Source organism: Anomaloglossus baeobatrachus, chromosome 11 (genome assembly GCF_048569485.1).
Source record: "Anomaloglossus baeobatrachus isolate aAnoBae1 chromosome 11, aAnoBae1.hap1, whole genome shotgun sequence".
Taxonomy (NCBI): domain Eukaryota; kingdom Metazoa; phylum Chordata; class Amphibia; order Anura; family Aromobatidae; genus Anomaloglossus; species Anomaloglossus baeobatrachus.
Window position 1 is genome coordinate 49,731,861 of NC_134363.1, and position 13,318 is coordinate 49,745,178.

The window sequence follows — 13,318 nt, forward strand, 5'->3', positions numbered from 1 at the left end:
GTAGGCCCAACTCCTTGGAAAGGGTTTTGTACTCCTTGCCAGTCTTGTGACCCTCCACGATCTTTTCTCTGATGGCCTTGGAATGCTCCTTTGTCTTTCCCATGTTGACCAAGTATGAGTGCTGTTCACAAGTTTGGGGAGGGTCTTAATTAGTCAGAAAAGGCTGGAAAAAGAGATAATTAATCCAAACATGTGAAGCTCATTGTTCTTTGTGCCTGAAATACTTTTTACTACTTTAGGGGAACCAAACAGAATTCTTGTGGTTTGAGGGGTTGAATAATAAATGACCCTCTGAATAAACTTTTCACAATTTATAAAAAAAAAAAAGAAATAACATTCTTTTTTGCTGCATTTCACACTTCCAGGCTGATCTACAGTCCAAATGTCACAATGCCAAGTTAATTCCGAATGTGTAAACCTGCTAAATCTGCGGGGGGTTGAATACTACTTGTAGGCACTGTATTCCCATTTTTTACATCAAAAGTGTCATGGAATAAATGGTGCTATAATAATAATAATAACATTAATAATATAATCCCAGAGAGTACAACCTAATGACAACCTGTAATACACACAAATCAGAAATTAATATAGCCCACCTGGAGAAAAAGACATGAATCGCACATCCCAAAATCATACTATGATCTAAAGCCACTAGGCAAAAATTAAATACCTGAACATGAGGTTCTTGGTTTAACATTCGGATCAGACTGTATGAAGCCCACTGCCACGTCACGGCGAACCTCTGAGTGGGTCCCTAAGCTATGCCTTAAAGGCGCGGCGCCGTGCGCCAACCAATCCACCAGCAGGGCAGGCGACCTGGTGCCTCACAACACCATTGCTGCAAGGCTGAGCCCCAAGACTCCAGGCCACGCCACCCCACCGACACAAAACCACCACAACAATGGCCGCCATACAGCACCAGCACTCTGTGAAAGGAGCTGTACACTCACCTTCCATAGATTAGGGACCCACTCAGGGGGTCGCCGTGATGATAGCAGTGGCTTCACACCAAGAACCTCATGTTCAGGTATTTAAATTTTGCCTAGTGGCTTTAGATCAACTTACGAATCTTGGACGTGGAGCCATGTCTTTTTTCAACTACGTTGTCAGAAATTAATATGTTACATGTGTAGCGCCCTGGAAAACCAGGTAGTTGCACATGTAAGCCCCCGCATAACACCAATCCCACGAAGGGTTAAATCAGCCAACCTGAAACCCTAGTCAACCCCCTCAGGGAAGGACAGACACACCAGTGGGCGGGACCAGGCTTTTGGGACACTCCCACCTAGGGGTCTAGAGAACCCGGGGCGGGAAAATAGTCAGTTAACGTTCAAGTTTAAGTTAGGAGTGGAGGTGCAAGCTGACAGGTGCCAGGGTCGGAGCCCTGACACCTTGGCTAGGTGGCAGACAGTAGCCAGAGTCTGAGGAGACGGGAAGACGGCTGCGGAGATCCAAGGTGGACTGGGACAGGGTTGGAGCCCGCTGGTACCGACACTGGAGAACCGACCCGGAAACCGTGTGCACAGAGGGGGTACTCGGACCCTGAAGCCAGGACCGGAACCAACGGCCTAGCTAATTAACCGATTGAGGGCAGGATTTTAGGTCCTGTCCCAACCTAAAGGCCACTTCACACACAGAGATAAATCTGTGGCAGATCTGTGGTAGATCTGTGGTTGCAGTGACATTGTGGACAATCAGTATCAGGTTTGTGGTTGTGTACAAATGGAACAATATGTCCATGATTTCACTGCAACCACAGATCTGCCAAAGATTTGTCTCTGCATGTAAAGTGGCCTTAAGTCCCGAAAAGTAGACAACCACCCAAAGAGATGGATAGGGCCACAGCCAGGGCCCGTAGATCCATAGGGTCAGCGTCAGACGGGCACGGCTCCCAACCAAAGGACCGGGAGCGGACTCCAATGTTTCACACCGGGAAGTCCTACTTACAAAACACTGAGTGCAGAGGAGAGAGACTTTGACTACCAACCCGGGTGTGGGATCAGATACACCCATCTGCGGCAGCTGGCCACCATCCCCTCGGTTTACCACAGGACTCGTGTGCTTTATTCGACCGTGAGTAACACCCCCGGCCTGGCCGGCCCCTGCACTCACCATCCCCAGCATAGATACACTGGGCCCCGGGACATCAATCCCTACCCACGGAGGAGTTAACATCCAGCTGCCAGCCCAACGTCCCCGGGAGCCCCGCAACGGCAGTGGTGGTGCTACATCTCACCACACACCGTGGGTGGCGTCACAGACATTCTACAACCAATCCCGTATAAATACGTCCCCTTTCATTTTGAGTGTCCGCGCGACCCCCGAGTCCGGAGACTCCCTCGAGCCACACAGTAGATCCGGATCAGAGCAGCACCGGCTGCTGGCACGGGGCAAGCACACATGGATGAACGAACTTGTCCCTCAGACCTCATGGGGGCATCACATCCTGACCACTGCCATTAAATTGAGAATGGCGGCAGCTATAGGCATAGAAGTGGTGTCTAGGTATAGTAAAGTAGCCATGTGCTACGCAATTAAACCACCTATAGCGCCACCTGGTGGAACACAACCGAGTTAGCATTTTTATCTCGAAAACGGAACGAGATAGAGAAAGAAAGTGAATTACAAAGTTGTAGGGCGTCATCAATTCAATACGAATTAACACCTTGCATACAGAAATGCTATGATTAGAACGTGTAAAACTCACAAGGCTGCGGACGTGAAGCGATACCTCATGGAGACCTTCCTACAAGTCCTTGGGTATGGTGGCTGTGTGGAGTGGCCTCCACGCTCACCTGACCTGACCCCATTGGAGTTCTTTCTGTGAGGTCACATCAAACAGCAGGTGTATGCGACCCATCCACCAACATTGCAGGACCTACGACGACGTATCACAGATGCTTGTGCAGACGTGTCACCTACCATATTGCACAACATGCAGCAAGATACAGTATGCTGTGCAGAGTCCAGATGTGCATTGCAGCTGACGGGGGCCACTTTGTGCAACAAAGTTAAATGAGCGCCATATGCGTGACCAGCATTCAATGTTTGGGGGGGTCATGGGTTTCATATCATTGAATTTCTGTACGGAAGGTGTCGATTCGTATTGTTTTAAAATATTTTTATTAGGGATTATATAACATATATGGGGAAGGTCATGTAAAAACATCATATTAATTTGTAATAAGTCAAATGATTTCTTGCAAGTATAAACAATTGTTGATGGATAGGGAAGGAGGAAGAAAGGGGGAAGTTAGGATGTGAAGGATTGCAAAAGTTTAATAGGGAGTGTCGATTCGTATTGAATTGATGATGCCCTACAACTTTTTAATTCACTTTTTTTCTCTATCTCGTTCCGTTTTTGAGATAAAAATGCTAACTCCGTTGTTTTCCACCAGGTGGCGCTATAGGTGCTTTCATTGCGTAGCGCATGGCTACTTTACTATACCTAGACACCACTTCTATGCCTATAGCTGCCGCCGTTCTCAAGTTAATGGTGGTGGACAGGCTATGGGTGGACACACTAGATTCTATTGATTTGTTTTTCCTTGGGTGTAAAGCAAGGGCTATAAACAATTGCCAAACTGCACTGAGCCCCAGGAGGGTTTTTTTTTTTATTAAAAGGGAACTTAAAAGAACAGAGACAAGAGGATAAAAGTTTTACAGCCCCCTCTCCCCTCCCAAAACATCTGTAGAGACCAAGGCGGGAGATTTAAATCAGGGACAGGATGATGGTGGCCACCTGGCACCATAAAGTCAGCGTCCATGATTTATATGTATATTGAATACATTTTTCTAGAATGATTTGTGCATTATTTTTCAAGGTTCTTAAGTATTAATCAACAGCGGGAAAGTTTAACAATTGTACTTAGAGGCAGTCAGTGGCAGTTACTCCGGGCTGCAGACAGTGTTTGCCTGCAGCGCTTTACGGGATGATCAGATATTTTCTTTTCATTGTACTTACAGAATGTTAGCAAACAGGAGGGTTGGAAGCGTCGCTTCATTACGCATTTAGCATTGCTTGAACAATACCAAGCTCTAAAGGCCCCGTCACACTAAGCAACATCGCTAGCAACATCGCTGGTAACGAACAACTTTTGTGACGTTGCTAGCGATGTCGCTGTGTGTGACATCCAGCAACAACCTGGCCCCTGCTGTGAGGTCGTTGGTTGTTGCTGAATGTCCTGGGCCATTTTTTAGTTGTTGCTGTCCTGCTGTGAAGCACAGATCGCTGTGTGTGACAGCGAGACAGCAACAACTAAATGTGCAGGCAGCAGGAGCCAGCTTCTGCTGAGGCTGGTAACTAATGTAAACATCGGGTAACCAAGAAGCCCTGTCCTTGGTTACCCGATATTTACCTTTGATACCAGCCTCCTCCGCTCTCACTGTCAGTGCTGCCGGCTCCTGCTCTGTGCACATGTAGCTGCAGCACACATCGGGTTAATTAACCCGATGTGTGCTGTAACTAGGAGAGCAAGGAGCCAGCGCTCAGTGTGCGCTGCTCCCTGCTCTGTGCACATTTAGCTGCAGCACACATCGGGTTAATTAACCTGATGTGTGCTGTAACTAGGAGACTGGGGGCTGGTCACTGGTTGCTGGTGAGCTCACCAGCAACTCGTGTAGCCACGCTCCAGCGATCCCTGCCAGGTCAGGTTGCTGGTGGGATCGCTGGAGCGTCGCAGTGTGACAGCTCACCAGCAACCTCCTAGCAACTTACCAGCGATCCCTATCGTTGTTGGGATCGCTGGTAAGTTGCTTAGTGTGACTGGACCTTTAGGTCTGTTTCAGGGTTGCCAACCGTTTACAAATTCCAGGACAGTCTGTAAAATAAGACACGTTTTTGCCCTGTCCGTTAAAAATATTTAAGGCGTCCGTGATTTTTTTGCAACTGAAGAAAACTATACAGATTTTTTTTTTTTACTGTATTTCTCAATGCAGCTGATGTCTTCATATCAGAATTATGTACTGTAGACATGTGGAGCACCCCACGGGGCCTTGAGGAATACTCGTCACCAAACTGGTGAGGGTTAGGGGATGTCACGGGTGGCCCTGCCCGATTTCGAGACCCCGAGGTGTCCACAAAAAGGGATGTAGGAAAGGAAGGTGGGATGATGAGTGTGACGCCCTGGTAAAACCAGGTAGTCACAGAAAGAGTTAATCCTCCTTGGCAGCTTGGCATCCCCACACAGATGTACAGCAGCCAATCAGGCCCTACTCACCCCCTCACCAGGAAAAGGGAGGGGGCGAGAGGAGTTAAGGAAGTGACAGAGCAGAATTTAGTTCAGTTGTGCTGTAGCCAGTGGAAAGCTGACAGGGGAGGCTTTCAGCTCCCTGGAGAAAGTGGTAGCCGGGGTTGGAGCCCTGGACTACCGGACTAAGTGGCTGTGAGGGCTACAGGTGATGGAAATCCGGCAGCGGGGAACCTGAGGCGACCGGGACAGGGTTGTAGCCCGCCGGTGCTGGGAGAGGGACCCAATCCGGAGGCCATTCAAACGGACTAGTCCAGACAAGAAAGAGACATAGAGTGTGGAAGCAAGGGCCCCTGGCTGTACATCTGGGTGTGGGACCCGAAGACACCCGCCAACGGTGACCGGCCATTTGGCAAGTTGGTTTGCAAAGGACTCTGTGTTTCCTGACCACACACATCAGCCTAGCTTCATCCAACACCAAGACAACCGAACTGTGAGTTTCCTGCTCCCTGCAATCCCAGCCACCACCACAACTCCCAATTGGGCCCCGGGACTACAACTCCCATACCCGTGGAGGGGATCCCACCTTGCTGCCCAACACCATCAGTCCCGGGCACGGTCCCCAGAGGCAGCGGCGGTGCCACAATCTCATCACCGCAACCCACGGGTGGCGTCACAGACAATCCCCCTTTACATATTCCCCTTTTGTTGTGGAGCCGGGATCACAGACCGGGTCACGCCACCGTAATACCTCTAGAAGCGACCCCATTGGCCCGGCTCTGAGTACTCCCTATCTCTGGGCGACACAATGAGGATGTTGGAGGTAGTAGTTGTCTCGTGACGCCACCTGTGGTATGCGGCCAGGGATTAGCCGCCTCTGTGGGTGCTGTCCTCTGGGGCGGATGGTGTCGCACCCGGGATGGTTCAGCTCCCCACAGGTAGAGCTAGGCCCCAGTGAGGATGATGGATGTGGTAGTGGCTGTTGGCGCCGGAGCTCGTGGTGCTGGCGCCGTCTATGATGGTCTGACTCATTGGTTGCGGTTCAAGGTCTTTTACTCACAGTCTAGTTGTCACCCTTGGAGTGCCGGTCTCTGCTGTGATAGGCCCCAGCCGATCCCGGATAATTCGGAGATCCCCACCAGTGTTCCCACTGTGTGTCCTTTCTGGTCGGGGTCTCTTCAATCCCATGTATGGAAGATGGAATGGACTACGGGTGTTTCCTGCACTCTCCGCAGACCATGGAATCCCCGGTAGCTGTAGAGAACCCGGGCTGAGCTACCTGCTCCAAGCCACGGGTCTTGTAGTGCTCCCAGAAATGTGAAGGTAGGAAGAATGTGTCTGGACCGAAGTCCCAACTGTGCTCCTCACCCCTACCTGTGCTCGGGGCAAAACTCACTAGTGTAAAGATGCTCCTTCCTTTTCTCCAAGTGGTGCCCGCCCCCCAGGTAGTTGTTCTAGTGACCGGGAAAGTCCCATGCCTTGAGATGGCCACCCCCCCCTATCTACCCTGGGCCAATCCCAGTGGGAAAGCACCTAACTGTGTGTGGTTTGTGAATGTGAGAAACACCAGCGATTAACCTCTTCCTTATCCGGGATGAGTACTGCATCTTAAGGGAGATGCAATACCCTGTGGCGACTGAAGCCTCAGAGGCGCCACACATGTATCACTTATAATCAGAATGATTTATTATGATTTGTGAATGTATCCTTAAAAAAAATAAAATAATAAGTCAAGTTGGTAACACTCATCTGTTCACATCTTTCTTCCAATGTATTGTAGATCTTCAACAGGGTGTCACAATGTGATTGCAGGATACCGAGGAACAGGGGGTTCCTATACTGTCTCTCACTCTAGGGGATCCTAGGCTATCCCTAAACTCCAGATTACCACTGATGGTGGAGATGCCAGAGTCCTGTGTCTTACTATTCTTCTGACCAGAGCTACTTTGCCCCCCTCCCCTTCACCAGAGACAGAAGGGGCAGGAGTGTGAAGGAAATACAGAATTAGACACAGGGGAAAACCAAAACTAATAGGAATAAACAATAAAAAAACTAAGGCGAAAAGCAAGAGAAGTAAGGCAGCAACAAAAGGACAACTATCAGCAATGAAGTAATACAACCACAAGTAAGTCTAGATCACAACACCTCACCAGACCTGTATAGAGAAGCTATAACTGGCATTATAGAACGTGTCCAGCCAGCATATACAGTGTATGAGGGGAGCGAATATGACTGGCTCCCCCTCAGCATGTGATCAAAAACGACTCAAAAATATCTCCTGGATTCATGCATTACTTTTCCAAGAATCTGCAAAAACACTAGTGAATGCCCATATTATCTCATGACTTGACTACTACAACCTCCTGCTCTGTGGCCTCCCTTCTAACACTCTCGCACCCCTACAATCTATCCTAAACTATGCTGCCCGGCTAATCCACCTCTCTCCTCGCTATTCCCTGGCCTCTCCTCTCTGCCCATCCCTTCACTGGCTTCCCATTGCCCAAAGACTCAGTTTCAAAACACTAACCATGACATACAAGGCCATCCACAACCTGTCTCCGCCTTACATCTGTGATCTAGTCTTCTGGTACTTACCCGCACGGAACCTCCGATCCTCACAAGATCTCCTTCAATACTCCCCTCTCATCTCCTCTTCCCACAATCGCGTGCAAGATTTCTCCCGTGCCTCCTCCATACTCTGGAACGCTCTACCCCAGCATATCAGACTCTCCCCTACCGTGGAAAGCTTCAAGAGGAACCTCAAGACCCATCTCTTCCAACAAGCCTACAACCTACATTAACCCTCAGTCTACTATATCACTGCCCGACCAACTCTGCCCTCAGCTACTGTATCCTCACCCATCCCTTGTAGACTGTGAGCCCTCGTGGGCAGAGTCCTGTCTCCTTCTGTAGGAGTCTGTGCCTTGTATTGTCCATGATTATTGTACTTGTCTTTGTATGCCCCTTTTCACATGTAAAGTGCCATGGAATGAATGGCGCTATAATAATAATAAATAATAATAATAATAATAGAAGACTAACAAGCAGCGAAGCAGAGATTAACTCTTGCTAGCCTGCCTATAGACTAAAAGTCTGTGGGTCGACACCCGAGTCTTCCTGTGCTGATAACAGACATCAGAGAAGTTATCAGGCAGAGTGCCAGAATCTGTAGTCTCCAAAGATCCTATGGCCACCATGACAATCTGCTATGTTAATAAAAACCTTCTTGTGACACGGGGAATTTTGGAAAATACCATATAGTCATGTAACAGTATATATTGTGATGCCCTGGACTAGTCAGGTCGTCTCAGGTAGTCACACACAACACCACACCCCCCTCTCGATTAGGTGACATCAGTCAAACTAAAAACCTTGTCACCACCCTCCAGGTTTGATGTCCACACCAGGGGGAGGAGCCAGGTAGTTGGCTCCACCCACCGAGGAGTACACAGGCCTGGAGGCGGGAAAACAGTCAGACGAGTTGTAGTGTGGAGTAGAGAAGTCAAGTGCAAGGACAGACCTGTGTCCAGGCCTGCCAGCAGACTACACCGGTGGCTGGGTTGGAGCCCAGTCACCTTTGGCAAGGAGGCAGACGGTGGTGGCCGCCTGCAGGAGCTGGGATTACAGCCGGTGGAATCGTAGGGACTGAGCTCGGGTGGTGGCCTGCCGGTACCGAACCGGGGAACCGATTGGAAACCGGAGCACCAGGAGGGGTACTCAGACCCAGATGAAGCCCCGAACCGACAGGGCCGAGTCAAATCAACTGATTGCGGACCGGACTTCAGGAACCTATCCCACACAAGTCCCGTTAGAAGACAACAGCCCAGCCATACAGGGTAAAGCCACCGCCAAGGCATAGAGACCCAAAGGGCCAGCGTCTGCGGACAAACGGGCTCCTATGGCATATACAAGTCGGGGAGCGGACCGCCGGTGTCTAGGCATAGGAGTCAAACATTTACACACAGAGGTGCAGGAGAAAGGCGGAAACCACCAATCTATAACGGGAGAAGCAGCAGCCGGCTGCGGGCCCCGTTCATCACTCCGTTTGGTTTACCAGAGACTCGAGTGTATTGTGTCATAGTGAGTACACCAGTGCCTTTGGGCCGCGCACCGCGCTGCACCGCACCAGCGTCCAACCCGCTCCCCCGCCTCAGCACCTCCCTCGGGCCCCTGGGACCATCGCTCCCCTACCCACGGAGGGGTCAACACCAAGCTGCGCAACACCGTCCCTGGGAGGCCTAGTTAATGGCAGCGGTGGTGTCCATCCATTCACCACAACCCGTGGGTGGCGTCACGAACTTACAACCCAAACCAAACAACCGCGGCCCCGGCTGTGGAACTCCTCACCCAAGTCCCCGCGTGTAGCGCCAACTCCCTTGCAGAGCGACGGTGACCCCGTGAGAGGTTTGAGCCACCACCCACCGTACGAGCACGGATCTGAGCCGCTCGGCGGTCGCAGCCGAGCCCACAGGGCGGTACAATTCAGCAATTGACTCTCTGTGTCAAAATAAATGTACCTGGCCACTATTCCACTGTGTAAGTTATAACCTCCAGTTTCCGTTGCGTAACTTTAAAGTGTTGCGTGTTCTTTGAGACATTTTTAAAGGTAACTTATTGGGAGGAATTCTCTCTCCAGCCCTCGTTCATGTTCCTCACCTGCTCTCCTGCGTATGATTGACAGGCTAGTCCAGCATTTGCACAAAATGTCTACAAGGGGTGACAGATGTTGGAGTCCAAGCTGACCTGTCAATCAAATGCTGGCGCTAAGCCCCCCAGAGGGGAATAAGCAGTGATGGATGAAGAGCTGGAAGCACCTTGACACGCTAAAAATGCACTTGTATACTTTGAAGCTGGATTTCTAAGAAATGTCTGGGTGGATTTCTACAGGAACAGTACCTTTTTAGTTGGCGTGAGAGCACTTCTATGCAACCATACCCTTAGGATTAGGTACAAATGATCACGTCCGTAAAGCGTTGTGAAATTAATAGCGCTAACTAACTAAATAAAATACATAAATAAAATAAGTTCCTTCTGACAGGTTCTCTTATATTGTATCCTCAAGTAAATAAGAGTTTTGGAGTCAACCTTAATGCACCATATAGGAGCAAATGTGGTATCTAAATTGTACAGTATGATCCAATGGGTGTTCTAATCTGCGCCTCCTGTCCTCCTTTCGCTGTCCTCTTGTGCCGATTGATGTGGATGACACCTAGGATGCCATCCACGTAGGTAGGAAAAATCTACATATTCCTGGCTTGCTCAGGCGCACGTAACTCTACCCTGTTTCAAGAAGAGTCAGAAACATAGGTGCGCCTGCGCAAACTGGCAAGTTCTGTGCGCTGGCACGAGATTTTGCCCAGCGATGTGCATGACGTCACCCACTTCATTCACATCGCCGGGCAAAATCTCACACCTGGCAGAGAACTTGTCAGTTCGCGCAGGTGCACCTATGTTTCCAGAAAAGTGCGCCTGCGCAAGCCAGGAATATGGAGATTTTGCCCGCCTATGTGAATGGCATCTGGGGCATCATCCACTTCAATCAGCACAAGAGGAGGGCGAAAGGAGGGACAGAAAGCACAGATTAGGATGCCCATCAGACTGCACCAGACAGGACGGGAGATTTTATAAAGGTATTTTTGGGGTCAAGGGGTAACGTGCACCTTTATAGAATGCAGCACAGGCGCTGCTTATGTAGCGCCCCTGAGAAAATAAGGGTGCTACAAGTTACTGCATCCCCACCGGGATGCAGGGCCTACCCCCTTAGGGACCTGGAAACCCAGTGCCGGTAACACACAAATCACAGTTTTCCCCAACAACCCCCCATACAATGGTACCCAGCTAGGGTGGGACCATGGATGGCCGCCTAGAGGTGGAGCCGATCTAGTCCATTAGTTGACCAGGTGGGAGGCGCAGACTGTGGACAGAGAAAACGCAGGAAGTCAGTAGTCAGAAGAAGAGTAGCTGTGACTGTGGAGAGTAGAAGGAACTGTAGTGACTGTAGGAGTGTGAAGGTGGAAGCAAAGTGACGTCCTGACTCGGGTTAACGGTGACCTGGTACCCAGGAGAAGTGGTTGCCGGTGGAGTACGGTGGAGTACTCCCGGAACTATGCACCGAAGGGGGACAGGACCCTAGGACAGGAAAGAGCTTCAAGCCGACCTGTTAACACCTGCACAGCAAAGGGGACCATCAAGGATTTTGCTGACCCTAAAGAATCTGAAGACTCAGTAGCAAAGGGAGAACCGGGGACAGGACCAGAGACTCCAACCCCACAGGGTTCACGCTACCGTCAGGCGGACAGAAGTGGACAAACCACAGAACGGGGACCCCCAGTGTTCTATACCACGGGAACCCACTTACTAGAGACAGGTGCAGGGGAAGAAGGTACCAGAGAAACCAGACTGGCACTGGAACGAAGGGGACCTGGAGGAGAAACCAGCCGGCCTCGGGCAACCAGTTAACATCTCAAGGGAGTAAACCAGTTGCACTGAATACCTGTGTGGACTCCCTTCTTCCGACACCCATTGCACCATACAGCCTATGGGGCAATACCCTACTTGTGGAGGGATTACCATACTAGCTGCTAATCCCACCAGCCCCAGTAGAGACATTCTGCAGCGGCGGCTAACTACACTTAGCCGCAACACTGCAAGTGGCGTCACGTATAACCTTTATTTAACAATATATCCCCATTACAAAAAGGGCCCAGGGCACAGAACCGGGTAACGGCCACCACCGTGACATTCCCAATAGAGACTCTGCCCGGAACCAAGTACCCCATATCCCTGGGTGCCACACTTAAGGTGCCAGGTTTAGTTTAGAAGGGCAAAATCTGGTGACAGGTTCCCTTTAACAAACCTGGCAGAGTTAGATTTAGTTCTCGGAGTGGGATCCAATGTCACAATTATTAACAAAACTCCATCATTGTATCTGTCATTTTTCCAATAAAGCTTAAGGGACTGTAATGGGAACCCAAAGGACCCCCTTATAGTCAAGAGTGCCGTTGTGCATAATTTGTGTCTAACAGCTCTGCCTCCTATTCTTCTAATGGAAAAAAACCTTAAGTATCCTACGAATGGTGTGAACAGAGCCTGAGATTGTGAGCACTAGCGGAGAGTTTTACCCCCTTTTGTTATATGACTGTCTGGTCTATATTTGTAAATATTATTGTATATTATTGTAAATATTATTCAGAATTACACACCCGGCACCAGGCAGCTATGCTGATGTTATCTCCGGCGTGAACATTTCTAGCTCCGAGGCTTTAGTATTTTGCAAGCGTGTGCGCAGCGATTGTAAATCACGGATCTGACATGTACAGGTGAACGGCTCATTTGGTAATTGTTTCATTCAGTGGGCTGGAACCTGTAATTCACGGATGTCCGTTAAGAGTGTTTTTATGAATGGTGTAAGATAAGACATACATTCGGATCACATTATCTATTATAGGATACATTGTCTATTGAAACTCCTTTTCTCTTGTCAAGGAACAATAAATGTCACAAGGGTTAATTGCATCTACAATTCTTCTTCTTGACTTCCATCATCAGCACATTCTGTACAATTAGGTTATATATGTATTGTTAAAACTACAATACCTACTATTAAATATGAATTGATTGTATCCAGGTATATTTTTCTCTGAAACATTCCAGAATTTCGGAAAAACTATAGTCGTAAGATCCGGTTGGGGACCATAGTCGGAGACAAGACATGGCACTGCTTCTCTCGGCGCTGTGAGAAGTGATTGATCTGTCAATCACCTCTAGTAGACTGGGAAGAGCAGGTCGTTGACCATGGCCAGTTACCAGATTAGTCAGGCGATGTCTCTAGCCGGATCTTCCTAATGTATGCATGCAGGCTGTGATGACTGTCACTAGGTGGCGCTAGACACTACTTGCATGCAGTAAATGTAGAGGTAGTCAGACAGGCCAAGATCATAAACCAGGAGGACACGTCAGTACACGGGGGGGGGGCAGACAGAGACAAGGTCAAGATACAAGCTGAGGGTCAGGGTTCCAGGAGAGTATGTACAAAACACAGGGAGCAGGCGGGGTCGTGGTGAGGAGGAAGTCCAGTCCGGTCAGAAGCCGGGAAGTGACAAAAAAACAGGGGAGGACAGGCAAAG